Raw genomic sequence first — 13,280 nt, 5'->3', positions numbered from 1 at the left:
CCTGGACGATTCTATATAAATCTCATGCATGCTTTTGTGGCTTCCGGCTGCTTGCAAACTGCTGGGTAAATGCGTTTACCAACTCAGCAAATATGGAGATCGACCTATTGGGTAGACTCGCAAACCATCGAAGTGCCGGCCCTGTTAAGGTGGATCCGAATCCTTTACACATGCAAGCTTCCTTGACCTGCCCTACGGCTGTTACTGTCATCATCTTCTGCTTGTACTGGCTTATATGGTCAAAGGGATCTGTTGTGCCGTTAAAGAGAGGCATATTTGGATTTGTGAATCCCTTTGGCATGGCTGTGATGGATATGGCGTCCACGAATGGCGAGTCGGCATAACTGTCAGGTGCTGCTTTATCAAGTGGGGTGGCAATCCTGGAACCCTGCTTAGCATCTCTCTTAACTCCATGTACTGCTGATTTGTTATGCTGCCTGAATTTGGGGTCCGCCTATCAGCCGCTTGCTGATTCAATGCGCTTCCTCCTGACCCAAACTCTTGAAGGTTCTGATGTGTCCCGACAACTAGGGGGGTTGAGGTTACGATTGTTCCTTGCTGCCAGTTCAGCTGCGGGTTTACCGCGGACTCTGCTCCAGGTGTCTGGTCGGTTGCTACGAAATTATCAACAGGGGTGCCACCTGTTCGTGCTTCCACATGGCTGGCTGGCGGCCAGTTATCTGGTGTGAGGTATCCCAACCCTTGTGGGGTTATTCTTTCATCTGACGATACTGTAGCTAGATCCAGCCTCGTTACTAGTTTAGCTGGTACCTGTCGAGGCGGATTCCTACTGCCTGATGCCCTTTGTGTTAGATCCACTACTAGAGCTCTTCCTTCACCTACCTTGCTTGCTGATGTGGCAGATTGCTGCTTCAGAATGTCTATCTGTGCCCAGAGCTCTCTGTCTCTTTTCCTTGTTTCAGCTTCAGCTTTTTTCTGGTCTTATCTCATGTTTTCCATGGCTTTTTGAAGGTTCTCTACGCCAGCGAGCAAGATTTGAGTTGGACTGGGCGGTGGGGTGAGGCCTGAGCTCGTTATTCCTTTATCTGATCTGGCTTGGGTTGTAATAGCAGGGGTTTTAGAAGGCAAAGAAGTTTTTGCCGTAGGTATGGTTCTTGAGGTGTGCCCAGGAGCTTGCGTTGATACCGTTGATGCTGGGTTTTGAGTAGAATTTGGTGGCAACGACGGTTGAATACTCCTTGATACGGCTTCTGATACTTGCTTATCCATGGTGTATTTAGATTATCAACGATTGACGACCACAATGCCCCACGGTGGGCGCCAAACTGTTTAGGTGATTTTACCAAGTTAATTGTATTAGGTCAATGCGGTCTTACTTGTTGGTTGCTTGATTGATCGTTTGTATTTGATGTTTAAAAAAGGAAATAAAGTATGGAATGCAAATTGACACGTAAGATTTGGTGATGCGGAAAACCCAATGTGGGAACAACCGCGGGAGGGACGGTACCCTGCCAAATATTGCACTATCTTTGAATGGGAGGATGAATACAATTGATGCGTAATGTAAATTTTGCTAGCACGAGGTATTGTGTATGTGTGATCTTGAATGTCCTTCTTCGATTGCTTCCCTTGCCATTTATAGGGTACGAACCCTAGGTGTATCCTACCATGTTTATGGAAAGGAATATAACTTCCATAATAACTCTTTCCATATCTCACTATCTCCCTCAATTCTCCTTGATCTCCCTAAATGCTCCCTGACTTCTCCCTGACTTATCTTCCCTAAACACGGATGCTTCCTTCAGTGGGCTTTGGCCTCCTTCTTTAGGCGCTTGCTGGCCCATTACCCCTTTCAGCGTCCTTGCTCCCAATCGTGGGCTCCCCTTCTTCCAATCCTTCCTTTATGATCCATTACTTACCAAGTGGGCTTTCCTTATTGTGTGAATTTTAGCCCAAACAATATACATAGCCATATTTTCATGAGCAAATTTATCATCTAGATTGAAGTGTATAATTTCCTCCTTATAGCATGTGCAGCCAAGGACGAAAACAACGCATATAGTAATGGGAGCATGCATACTTGTACCATTCTGAAAATTCAACTAAAGCAAGGTAAAAGAATTCCTAGCCAATTCAAGGTACAAATATCCAAGTCAAGTCATACTCTCATCTTAGTACACAAAGCAAGTTTTTTATGGCCAATTATAAGGGGGATGTATGTGCGTTAATACAAGAGGGCCACCAACGCACAAGCATTCAGAAAGAGTTTGAGACGACAAAAACATAGTCAAGTTAACGAGAACAAGGAGATGAATATACATACCCGTGTTGTTTGTGTCCGGATTGTCACAAGTCTCGACAGCCCAAATTCGAGTTCTGCTCTGCCAAAAGAAAAAAAAAATCATCAGTTAAGGCAGCACCACGAAGGATACATGTCTTCCGTTACAATGATTAATCTCAAATCGAAAAAAATGAAGGGGTAGCGGCTCTACTTAGGCTGAAGTAGGGTTGTTTGATAAGGTCTTTGGACAAAAAATTACGATGGCTTTAGCTTCCTTATATATCTTTTGGGGATCGTAACCCTATTATGTAAGATATGGAAATAAATTCAGAGGATAAAGAGAATAAGGAAACCGAGAAATGTTGGGGTTCTTAAGAAGTTGAGAAATACGTGGTTACGTACCTTAGACAGTAACTTGCTATATATTTGTCTAGCGCAAATCTCTATTATTGGAAAGTGTATATATGGTACACTGATAATCCCGAATTTTTAATAGCATTTGTAATGCATTGGACGTAATTTGGGATTTTTTTTACACATGCTCAACTCGAGTTTTACCCAAGTGTATTATGAAAAAAAATGCTCAACTCGAATTTTACCCAAGTGTATTATGAAATTACAAGGGTGAGACAATCGTGAATGAAGAATTAATGTGTTGTCCATCAAGTCATATAATGATAGGAGACACTAAAATAATGGGTCGCCTTTGCAACAAATTTTGGTTCCATTGACTTCCAAAGCCAACGAAAAAATTCGTCAGCAAAATGAAAGGTACCTTTATGACAAGTTCGAGTATCCTTCAACTTTAAGTCAAAGAAAAAAAGTCGCTCGCTAAATCAAATAATAATAGAGTGACGTTAAAAAAGATGGGTCATCCTTATGACAAGTTCGGGTACCTGAAGATTTTCAAGTCAAACAGAAAAATTGTGTCGGCCGCCAAGTCTAAATGACAGGGTGACGTCAAAAAAGGTTGCTACCTTTATGACGATTTTAGATCCGCCTTGACTTCCAAGTCAAACACAAATTCACCCGCCAAGTTAGATAATGACACGGTGACATTACAAAAAAAAAAGATGGATCACTCTTGCGAGAAGTTAGGATGTTCATTATCAATTTCTAAGTCAAATCAAGTCAAGCGGGCCTGTCTTCGTGACAAGTTAGGGTGCTCATCATCGACTTCCAAGTCAAAGCAAATCGAGACCCCGCCACTTCAAGACACCAGATGTAACACCTCAATTATCCGGCCAAGATAATTGAAGCATTACCATCTCGGTTTCCCGAGGTAGTGTTTCAAAACTTCAATCAAAGAACATTTTATTAATGTAATGCTTAATGAATTACATAAACGTAAACAAATGAATAAAAGTAAAACTCATGACATCTATACTTCTCTAACCAACTATACTCTTCGTTCTCGTGACATATCAAGCTCACCCCGTCTCTCACGTGTTATACAATCAACCTGTACTTAACCTGCTCCCCATATGATCGGAAATATCATATGGATCGACACAGGCCACCCCGGAAATAGGTGACAATTACACAGCCACAACAAACGTCAGTTTCAATAAATAAATAAATAAACTGTGACACGACTCGAGTGTGTGATCATGCAACAATACTATAACATGAATGAACCCCTATCAAACAATCGACACCACGGTACTAGGACACGCCCAAACATACCGACAACTACACTGGTACCGGAACACGCCCAGACATACAGATAACCACAAACAGGTACCGGGACACGCCCAGATGTACCGGGTCCGGATGCCAACCGGTTCCCCTGCCAGACGTCGCGTCTCAACCACACGAGTCCCTTTGTAACTCAAGCCATTAATGTGCACATCTCTCTTGGAGTGGGAAGCTCCAAGAGGCAACTCAAGTGTAAGACGGTCTCCTAACCGTCTTACGTCTCCAAAATAACAACAACAACAAATCCTCTAACATATACAATCACAACATACAACAACCGTCACAATATGAAAGGCATGACAGACAATATATACCATGATATGCCAAACATGCCATGGATACCAGTTCCTCAAATATCCCGACTCGTCAAGTCGCTAAAACCAATAACATGCAATAGGACTCACTCAACGTAAATGAAAGGTAAAAGAATCATTTTATAAATAAATGCAACAATGAAACTGAGTAGGATAAAACTACCTCACAGCATATCCCTATAAGCAATCCGTCGCACAAGCTAGGCCCATCTCGTAAAACCCTCCCACAAAACCCATCTCCTAAAATACGATAATAATACAAATACGTATAAATATACTAATCTATTCATACAACTACGTATAAATATACTAATCTAATACGTATACGACTAATTAAATCCGTCTTATACGACTACCCAAAACCCGTTCCGACACTCGGCCAATCCCGCTACCCACCACCTACTGCCGCCACCGTGGCCACCACCACCATGGTGGGCCACGACCGACAACCACCACGACCAACGACAACAATAACAACATACACGGCTACATCAACAACAACCAACAACCTCGACATTCCCTGACTTAAACCGTCCACCACAACCCCCACCGTGGGCCACCACCACCACAGTGGTCACGACCCAAGCCCCACCTGCCATCTCCCCCAGCTCTGACCCCCAACAACCACGACAACTACCACAATAACCACCAACAACGAACAACACAATAACGACATGTTCGCGCTGATACCACTGAAGGGTTCTGTAACAATTTTCAACAGATTTGAATTACAGAATTCCCAAGACCTCATGCATGTTAAGTATTAAGATTAAACAAAAGGGTGATTAGCAAACTTACTTTGATGCGGAAGAACTCCAATAAGATGCTAATAATAAGAAGTATATAAATCCAAATTGTAGCTGCTTAAATCATAGTATAATCTATGACAGCGTCTCACAATGACGCACCAAGTGTTGCGCCTCTACCGGTATCCACACAATATGAGCATGTATGCTAGTACAAATTTAAGGGCAATTTTCTTCCCTCTTTCTTCCTTGAGATTTTTGTCTTTTTTGAAAAACTGATCATAAAATAATATCTCTCCTTATATCTCTATATATAGGGAGTTCTAGGAGAATCATAGACTATCTAGGATATGAAAAGTCTAATAGAATAATCTTTTATTATTCTTATTACCTTTATAATAATTAATTTATATTAATTATAATTGGCCAAAACTCATCTTGTGTGTGACCCTGTAGAACCGATTAATACTACCAGAATCCTAACTCATTTAGGACTCAGACTATAAGAGGCTCGTAGCAGAACATTGTAGCCACATAGAATTAATCGGTTATACAATATTCCGGATATATGGGCACAATAACTCTTTCAGTCTCCCACTTGCACTTATGTCCTATAAGGCACCATAATCTCTTTGCTTCTATCTCTTCAGATGCGAATAGGGTAGGAGAAGTGTCATCCCTATAAATATCTATCTCTTTTCTTGAATCTCTTAGTTGAATTATTACAACAGACGACTGACTTTTATCTCGTTTGGGTATGGCCATGCACTTATACAATTCCCACTCTTCGAGAGGCCAAAGATGATAAACTCCTTTCTCAAAGGAGGAGAAAATCCCATTTTATCTAACCACATTCTGTCACACATTCCATGACAAGTTCAACCATCACCTTTATAGCCACCAGTAACGGTTGACGTTTGATGATGTCAAAACTAGAACTTCACATGTATAGAATAGTCAAAGACTCAGGTCTAAAGACTACCAAACGGTGAAAGAAACTTTGTTGAAACTAAGCAAAACCTTAACAAAGTTCTTTGACGGGCCAGTTTAATACACATTCCAAACATGTATCCATGTGCCTGGTTTGATATCACAATATCATGACTTACGGAACGTAGTCATCAAGCAGCTCACAACTAATCATTATGAGGCATAAGTGTCCATTTCACTATGCCTTGATTAGAGACTTATATAAATACATTATCTTATAAAATAGAGTTCCATAACCAAGTCACGCACTTGGTGATCTGTTTAAACAATGTATGCTATTTTAGGATAAACATTCAATTATACGATAACTAAATGCAAAATCAATCTTTTATCATATTAAAGAACATGTCATACAAATGTATCAATCATATCGAACATAACCTCCCACTAAAATAAAGACCTCTTGGTAGTATCAAGACCACTCGCTAATGCGTCTTATACAAATCGCAGTGCTGTGAATTTTCATATTATAATTGCGAAAGAGGTTTTCTACGGGACATGCAGCCATTGCATCAATTACTATCTTACATACGTTTAATTTACTTTATCTGAATAAAGTAAAATCAATAGCAAACGTTTGATTCTTAAATCAAATTTACTCTTTGTTTCTTCATAAGCAACAAAGTATATAGTTGTGTATATGTTTGATTTCCAAACCACACACTCTATTCGATGCTTCATAAGCAACAAAGTACTCATTTTAGTTGTAAAATTAGTCATAGTGTCGTACTTAAAACCATTTCAACACACAATTACTTTCATTTAAACAAAATGTGTCCAGATTACAATCAGGAACCATACTTGTCTATTTGAAATTGTTATCAATGTAACCAACTTACAATGATTATTTCTCACGTTGTCCATAATAGTCATCAAGACTAGATTGGTATCCACTCGTCATACAAGTATATAAACAACATCTTTGCAAGTCTTATTGAGACAACAAAATGTCGTTTCCTTAATATATATGTCATTAACATACCAAACCATAAAAGCGAATTATACTCCCATAACTTTCGTGTACATATAAAATTATATTTATCTCAAATAATTCAAAACACTTCTGAATCATTTTATTGAGATCGAAAATTCCAACCTCTGGATACTCGTTTCAAAAACTTTCTCACTTGCCTAGCAAACTCTGATAACGTGAATCTCAAGGTGTGTCTGACACAACTTATTGCATATTTCCATTAAGGAAAACTACATTATTCACGTATACCTGTCAAATCTCATATCATGTATGTTGACATGTGCTAGGAGAATCCAAACTCTATATGGTTACAGCACCATCGGGGTATCAACCTAAGTCCAAAACTTTGTAATGATACATGAAACCATTTTTGGATTCATGGCCTCTAGCCACTTTACACCCTTTTTGAGTTGGAGCTCATTATTGCTTCCTTAAAAGTCAAACTTATGCGGGCTTATTCATAGGTGGTACATCCATGACTTTTCATAGATCTTAGCCATCTCCATCAACATTTGATGAGAATTCCTATGAATCTTGATCTTTTTAAGAATATTCTACTCCCACTGTTTCTTTGGAGACAATATTTCCATTGAGAATCATTTCAAGTAACAAACTCTTTGTACTTGAATGAGACGTAAAATTAATATCCTACCTTAGGATAATCCCACAAAGTACATGTCAAATTTGAGTCGAAATTTCAGAAAACTATTTTTTTATTTTAAAAAGTTTTAAAGATCTCAAATATTAAGAAAATACTATATAGGAACAATTCCTTTACATATCTTATATGTAATGTATATTCATTGACTTAGATGGAAAGAATTTTTAAATTGTGTACCTAGATAATTTCAAGCGTATAAAATAGTGAGATATGCATGACTCATCATAGACAGAACCATACCAGAATAGGGCTCTTATTATCTTATAAGATATAACATTCCACAATCATTTAGAAAAAGGCCACCATCAAAATAAAATTAGTATGATATTTTCCATTTGGGACGAACCCGCACAGTTATATCTTTGTGACATTCCCAAAATACCACATACCAATTTTAGTTAGTGATATCCTTTAAGAAAAAACAATTTTTCTCTAATATTCTTACTGTGAAACTTACGTTGTCTTCTTAAGACTAGTAGTGAAACAATTTCATTACTATTATGATGATCATAAACATTTGGTTCAAGTTTCCCCATCTCGATCAAATCGAGCAATGTTGATTGTCTTCCTAAGTTGACCTTTACTTCAGTCCGAGTCTATTTCAAGTAAACCTTTTCAAAAAGTCAGACTAATGTTCATCGTATGAACATATGCATAATTACTGAAAATAATAATTATCATGAAGTATTAGAATCTCATTCCTTAACAACATCACTTAATTAATCCACATATATCTAAATATGTGTGACCAAAATAGTCGGTTTCTCTCTTAACAAGTTAGAGGCACGTTACAGTTTTTCCACCATTTAAACAAAATTCACTTGCCGTAGTTGATCCAAATCAACAAGGCCTATAGTTCCATCATCATGGATCTTCTTTGAATGTTTCTTGTTTCTTGGCTCATAAGACAATGTTGTAAGCGCGTGAAACTCGAGTCATAAGACTTGAACCTTTTTTTTGTATTTCATGTCATAGATGAGATTGAACAAAACTAAAATTGTCTTAACAAGAAAGAGAACAACAATTATTCTTTATAAAATATTAATTCAATTTATGTCCAAACATGAAAGAATTAACATTTTTCTAACGACAAATGTAAGAATAACTATTATTCAAATAAATCTAGTTTTGAACAATACAACATTCAAATGAATAACTTCTACGCATAATACATTTCTTCATTATATACGTAGACCTATTTCATTCTTTACCATTATCCTACTCCACATGGCATTACATTCACAATGTAAATACCATCTTTGGTATCTTATACCTTATAGTAGAATATTCTTAGTAACTTTTACTTCTATAACATGCATACTTCATTTAGAAGTCATACTTCAATAGCTTTCGCAGATCTTCGAGACATTTCTAAAAGCTATCTTTCAAATGCTATCTGTCATTACAATAATGGCGTTAATCACTAAATGATTTCCGTATATGTTTAGACATTAATCTTCAGGTTGGACTTGACAACGATTGTCCATTCCACCATTACCAGTGTCTAAACTCGTATCTCAAAGTCTCTTTACTGATGAACTCAAAAAACATTAGTTTTTGATTCTTCTTGATATGAAATTTAATTGTCACTAAGTGAGAAATTTGCTTAAGTTACATGCATCATTCACAATGAATTGAATATTACTTAAGGTAGAACTGAAACAATTTCAATCATCAACCTTTGATGAGAAGGATATCCAATTAATCCAAATTATCAATATAATTATGTCATAACAATGACAAGTGAACTAAGTGGATCATTCCACATATTTTTTTTTCACTAAGCAGGAACAATTCCATTATTTTAAACAATTTACACATATGGTACGAATAGTCATCTTTATAACTTTCGATATATAGTCTAAACTATACATTAGCATTAAGTATGGTTTGATAAAAAATTTTTTGAAGACAAACTTCCCTTTGCCTAATTGAGAACAATTCTCAAAGAAACCAATCTATGAATTTGAACGATTCAAACTCACTGGAAAAACATGACAACGATAATAAATTACAACTATCAACATATGCAAAACTAAATCGATATATTAATACACTGTGATTATCTTAACCAATTTAAGACACACAATTTGTACGACATTCTTAAACAATTTTAAGATTCACTACACACACAACCCTCATATATGCATCGTATCCTAGAATCCCCAATCATATATAGCTTGGGTGAGCTTTGGCTCATCGCCCAAATTACACATATCAAAGTAGACATCATATGTCAATCACCCAAATGCGACTCCTAGTCGTCAGGTAACATTTTATGTGACTTGACTGTTTGCCCCAAAGTCAAAAACTGTTTTGATAACCTTGTTAAGTGAACCAAATCTCACGTGTGGGTAACTGTTACCCACCTGTTCACCTTATATAGAAGGAGCACTCTACTTTGGCAGACAATACTTCCAACGATATAAATATTTTACAGTCATTAATTTAGAAGGGTATTACTTAATATTTTAATTGAGGGAATATTGAGTCATACATGACACGGGTCCTAAACATGGCGCTAGTTCTCTTAAGAAAAGGGTATAAAGGAACCTAGCCGTTCTAATCAACACATCAGGCTTCAATTAATATTTAAACATCATATATATATAAAGTAATATACAAACATTTGTAAATTAGAACAAGTCAAGTTAAGAACCCAAAAATGATTCATAATCGTCTACAATTCATAATTGTTTGTTTTTAAACATCTTATGCAAAAATATAATAACATGGATGGATAATCGTATCATTCAGGGTATATATACAATAGATAAAGATATAAACATAAATCAATGCAACATTGTAACAATCAATCAATCAAATTGATTAAAACCCAAAACCAAATTTTGAAAATCAAAATCATAATTTTTAATCAAAAACGACCTGAAAGTCTATCAAGACGTCAGAATTTGGCTTAAAACGCCGATCGTGCTATGCTATCCTGTTTAGAATGTCGTTTACACTCGAAAAACACTATTATAACATCAAAATCCAACACTCGGAACTGATGAACAGTAACATTCCGTGCATTAGTCGTGAACAGTGCGTGAATAGTGTTTCGCGAACAGTATTTTTTTTTCTTTAATCAAAATTAAAAATTAATTAAACAATTTAATCACCTAATTAAATTAAGGTTTATTACATATCTAATATAATTAGATCCAATCAAATTGGATATTTTAAGACACTCTTTAAATAGGCATCTAACAACAAATTAGGGCATTGTTAAAATCAATTAAATTAGGGTTCTTTTAATCGAATTAAAGGAATACATCATAATATCAAATATTACGATACAAGTCAACATCTATTATGATACAATCCTAAATTTAATGTTTAACAACATATAACAATTGCATTAATTGAACTTCAATTTAAAAGCCCTAACCTTGTAACTCTGGAACAAAAACATAGATACAACAATTATATCTAAAGGCGCAACCTTTTAATCTAATACTTAATAATACATGTTCGCTCTGATACCACTGAAAGGTTCTTTAACGATTTTCAACAGATTTGAATTACAGAATTCCCAAGACCTCATGCATGTTAAGTATTAAGCTTAAACAAAAAGGTGATTAGCAAACTTACTTGGATGCGGAAGAACTCCAATAAGATACTAATAATAAGAAGTATATAAATCCAAATTGCAGCTGCTTGAATCATAGTATAATCTATGACACCGTCTCACAATAACGCACCAAGTGTTGCGCCTCTACCGGTATCCACACAAAATGAGCATGTATGCTAGTACAAATTTAAGGACAATTTTCTTCCCTCTTTCTTCCTTGAGATTTTTGTCTTTTTTGAAAAACTGATCATAAAACATCTCCCCTTATATCTCTATATATAGGGAGTTCAAGGAGAATCCTAGACTATCTAGGATATGGAAAGTCTAATAGAATAATCTTTTATTATTCTTATTACCTTTATAATAATTAATCTATATTAATTATAATTGCCCAAAACTCATCTAGTGTGTGACCCTGTAGGTAGGGCTGAGAATCGGTCCAAGACCGGACCGAACCGGACCAAACCGGACCGGACCGAAGACCAAAACTGAAAATTTAGTGGACCAAAGACCGGACCTAAAACTTTCGGTCTTGGACCGGACCAAACCCAAAATATTTGGTCCGGTCCGGTCTTGGACCGAAATGGACCTAAAATTAATTTTTTTCACTATTTCGTATACGATAATTACATTTTAATTCCGCTAAATAAAATGCATTTAAATAATTAGACGACTCTTTTTATGAGAATCATTGAAAATACTAATTTATAATGTCTTTTGAAGATAAAATATTAATCTGATTCATAATATTTTAATGTTGTGTCATTAAAAATATGATATTTGGTCCATTCGGTCCGGACCTAAATTAACCGGTCTTGGACCGGACCGGACCGAAGACCAAACCTTGAAAAAATGAGGACCGAGGACCGGACCAAAATAATTCGGTCCGGGTTTGGTCCAGACCAAATGGTCCGGTCCGGTCCATTTTTCCGGTCCGGACCTAAATTTGCTCACCCCTACCTGTAGGACCGATTAATACTACCCGAATCCTAACTCATTTAGGACTCAGACTACAAGCGGCTCCTAGCAGAACATTGTAGCCACATTGAATTAATCGGTTATATAATATTCCGAATATATGGGCACAATAACTCTTTCAAAGTCAGCCCAGGTTAGTCACGGTTTAAGGGTCAAAAACCCGTGTTAAGACGGTCACACACTAACAACTAAAACTCATAAAAACACCCGGTCAAAGTCCTAAATGGGTGGTCGACGGCAGTCACATGGTGGTCAAAGACGGGTCAAAGATGAGTCAGGGTCAAAGCGGGTTAACGGTATTAATTAAATAATATAAAGCTTAGCATAAGACGGTCTTACCTTACGAACTCGAGGCGGAGGGACAAAATATTTTCCTCTTCTAAACCCTCTTTTTTCTCTCTTATTCTCTCTTATTTGTATGGTGGAAATGTGATGAAGGAAATGATAAGGATATGGTAGTATGAGTGGGGGTATATATATATATATGGGTAGAATGGTAGGTGGAGTATATAATACATGTATTATGTATTATTATTATTATAATCATTATTTATTATCCCATCTCATAATCTAACACACATAAAATATAACATAATATTATTATTATATAATTATTAAATACGGAGTATTACAATCTTCCCTCCTTAAAATAAACTTCGTCCCCGAAGTTTCACCTTACTCTTCCTTTTTCGACTATTCCCTCAATTCTCATGTGCACTCTCTTCCCAAAGTTTGGTGTTCAACTCTCACTACTTCCTCACAACTCTCACTATTTCCTCACATTCCGTACTTCCTATTTCCTAAACTTCTGAATTGTTACATTCACTCCCCAAAAAAGAGAACTTCGTCCCTAAGTTCAACTATCAACCTCAAAATACGGGGTCATACACTTATTACTATATTCCACAAATGACCATGTTCCAGGTTCAAGATTCTCTCCTACTTATTGCAAATCCATAAATAAATCAGATATGGTCCTAATGCCATTGATATAACCCTACTCTACGAGCCTCCCATACGTCAAGGTACAAGGTTCAACCCACGGTTCGAAACCCTAATCCCATAACAACTCCCAACTCAACTGGCTTTAACTCTACGTATCTA

This window comes from Silene latifolia, chromosome X, assembly GCF_048544455.1.
Source record: "Silene latifolia isolate original U9 population chromosome X, ASM4854445v1, whole genome shotgun sequence".
Classification (NCBI taxonomy): Eukaryota; Viridiplantae; Streptophyta; class Magnoliopsida; order Caryophyllales; family Caryophyllaceae; genus Silene; species Silene latifolia.
Note: the sequence above shows the minus strand (reverse complement) of the source record.